At 40.0% G+C, this 3,518-nt stretch overlaps 1 pseudogene; it reads right to left on the bottom strand.

The window, feature by feature from the left end:
• Positions 1 to 718: 718 nt before the first annotated feature.
• On the bottom strand, positions 719 to 2,822 carry LOC101574998 (annotated as a pseudogene).
• Between the last annotated feature and the right edge of the window lie 696 nt (positions 2,823 to 3,518).

A 3,518-nucleotide genomic window follows, 5' to 3' on the forward strand; every position in this document is an offset into this window, starting at 1 on the left:
GACAAGTGTTAAAAACAAAATCAAAAGAACCAAACACAGTGACATCATGATGTCCCAAAAAAGAGATATTCCTAAGGAAGAAATCTATATGGTGGGGCTCAAATTAAAAGAGGAGAAAAGATGCAGTTCTAATTAATGACTTCCACTTTAACATGCAAAGAATTCAGTTAACAAGTCCAGGGATAAAGTATTATAAGAGAAACCTTTAGATATCAATTGTTGTGTGTTGGTTTACCAATCAGGCAAATAGAAGTTCACTTTCAGCCATTCAATATTTCAACTCTTTATGTAACAAAACTTATAAAATTCCTTTATTCCTTTTTCTAAAGAAAAATGTCAAGGGCTTGCCAAATAGCCCAGTGGATTAAAAGGCCTGCAAGCAGGCGCAGGGGCCTGCCTTGCCAGGCCAGCCCCAGGGGCACGCTGAGATGGAGATTGAGACTAGGCATGGTGGTGCACACTTGTAATCCCAGCTCTTGGGAGGCTGTAAACAGGAGGATTGCTACGAGTCTGATCTAGTAGTGAGACCCTGAATACCCTGGTAGACGCTTCCCTAAAATACAAAAAAAGAAAAAAGAAAAATGTCAAAAGTACTCCTGAATATACTCCACACTGAACAAACCAATTTTGAAGATTCTTAGTACATATGTATTTTATAATATACTTACCATGAGTTTAGAAAAATTCCCACCATTCTGAACCAACTAATCATAACCCACTGTCTACATTCCCCAGCCAGAAGACTTAGAATCCATGCTTGAGCCAAAGCCTCCATTAAAGCCACTGCCTGACCCTGCACCCCCAACCAATCATGGCACCAGAATTAGAACCACTATAAAAGCTATTTCCAGAACCAAAAGGCTGACTTGAACCCCTCTGCATGTTGCCCTGGCTTTGGTTATTGCCGGATGGGCCCAACTGGTTCTGCTTACTGGCTAGCATGCCCATCGTACCTTATCCACTCTGCATCACAGCCTGGGCTGCAGCCATCATTGCTGGATTAATGCTAAAAGTACCAAAATTCAACCCTCCACCCATGTTACTACCATGATTACTTCCCAAGCCAGCTCCACCCCCTCTGTTTCCAAACCCACCTTTGATTCGCAAAGCCACCTGGATTACCAGCAAATCTTCCACTTCTTTCTAATTGTTTATTGCTACTGTGCTTAGGTTCAGCATTGGATATATACATGCTGATTCCTTTAATGATCAAGCCCTCTCCACAAAGAGGTGGGACAACCTGATCATCTGCAACAGTAACAAAGGCAAAAGTCCTGAATGGCTTGGGAATAAGGGCATCCACCACTTCTCCATACTGGCTGAAGAACTGCCACAGCTCATCAGCAGTCATGTTGTCTTTACAATACCCAACAAATACCTTTCTGCTCCTCAATGGCTCATCTGGGTTTTGCATAGAATTAAGAAGTTTACAGTCACACCATCATCCCTTTATCATATGCCACTATGACATGACTTTCACCTGGGTTTTATATTCTGTAAAGTGAACAAAGCCAAACCCTTTTGAATGGCCAGTTTTAAAGTCTTTCTTGACCCGCACCATAAGAACTTCTCCACAGGTATTAAAATACTCTTTTAGATCCTGTTCAGTTGTTCTCCGTGGAAGACCCAATATTATTAAATCTGATGTTTTCTGGACTGCTCTTTCCACTTTAATGGCTGATGGAGCATCTGTCTCATCCATTTTCCTTTTGTTATCTTTGGATTATTTTTTCCTGCATCCTAGTTGTTTTTAAGGAATCTCTTCCTATCTTTTCACTAGCTGCAATGGTTTCTTCAAGGTCTGACAGTCTACACTTTCATTCAAATGGTTTGTCAAGTTGTGATTGAGGTTTTAATTTCCTGTATATCTCCTTGAATCAGCTTCATGCATTCTATTTCTTTCCTATATTGTTCATTCAAGGATTCCATCATTTTTGTATTCTCCTCTATTTTTATCAGTGTCTTTTTAGAAGCACTTCTTTCATTATAGTTATCGTTTCTTTTTTTACTTCAGAAATTATTTCTGATCTGATTTCCTCTATACCTTTCTGCAATTGTTTCTTTACTTCAGACGTTATTATTTCAGAGATTTCAAGTGTGTGTTTTCCAATTTCTTCTATGTTATTTTTTTTTCTTTTTTTTTTTTCTTCTTCTATGTTATTGTCTCCTGCATTTATTCTGGGTGGGCTCAGGGCCTGACAATGCAGTTTTCTCCTTCTCTTTGTCATTTTGTATAGCACGGCCTTCTGACTGTTGATGTAGAGCTTTGGTAGAGTTATTACCTTAGCACCAGGTCTGATTTACCAAGTTCAAACTCGTCCAGGTGGGTGTGGCTTGGGTCAGGCTGCTGTGCTCCACTTCTTCCTGTTGCAGCCCTTGGAAGTGAATCCACTGTGCCCACTCTGGCAAGATGTTCTGCTACTCGATCAACTGGGAAAGTCTTGCCTCTAGCCTCTCTGCAGGGAGTTCTGCCACAGGGTTCCACACTGGGCCTGTCCGATGGAGGAAATTCCACACACATGCCTGGTCTGGGCACTAGCTGGAGTGAGGGTCCAGTGGGCCCCGGGCAGTCCCAATCCTTGTTCTCTGGGATAGTTGACAACATATACCAGATTTCCCCAGCCAGTATCTGGGGCATGTAGAATTCCTTCCACCAGACAGACACCTCTCATACACTGAGACACTGGATTTCTGTAGCGCAGTCCACATGCTCCTGGAAACTGGGCTGTAACTGTGGACAACAGTACCATCCCATCATCTTCTGATGGTATTTCCATGGGTTCATCATTCTCACCTTCTGTTACCTGAATATATTCAGACATCTTTTATATTCTCCCGCTAAGCTGCTGTCAGAAACTATGACAGGGAAACAAGCTCTGAGAGATCAGAGAACAGCCCTGGTGCTACTTCATCCCCACAAAAATCAAGAACAAATTTAAAATGTTACCAAAATAAAGTCAAACTGGGACAAAATAAATGGGAAAATAAAAGTTAACAACACAATTTGCAAAACCAAGCTAAATAGTATCTCACATAATCCTGAACAGAAACAAAACCTTAACAGATAAAATTCTACTAAGGATAAGGATATAGAAAGATATGTCATATTTTATCTGAGTTTTTACCTAGCAGTCTCAGATTATTTGTCTAAAGTTTGAACCTTTCCTGATATTTTAAACCATAAATTCACAATGAATTTAAATAGCTGAGTATAAGATAATGAAGCCATTGTTCATATCTGGAAAGTACCCTAAAGTTGTTGGAATATGAAGACCTTCAAAGGACTTAAAAGTGAAAAATGATTTAGGATGTTTAAAAAGACTTTTCATAGCTGGGATGTAGCTCATTAGTAGAGTAGTTTCCTAGCATGTGTGAGATCTTGAGTGTAGTCTTTAGCCCTGGGGGGAAAAAATTAAAAAGGATTTTATACAAAAGATTTCTAGTCAGTCATAAAGAAGGAGAAACTTGAGACATTTATAGGTAAATGGATGCAACTTGAGATCATACTTGTAAGTGAA

This window comes from Octodon degus, unplaced genomic scaffold (assembly GCF_000260255.1).
Source record: "Octodon degus isolate 3935 unplaced genomic scaffold, OctDeg1.0 scaffold00168, whole genome shotgun sequence".
NCBI classification, from domain to species: Eukaryota; Metazoa; Chordata; class Mammalia; order Rodentia; family Octodontidae; genus Octodon; species Octodon degus.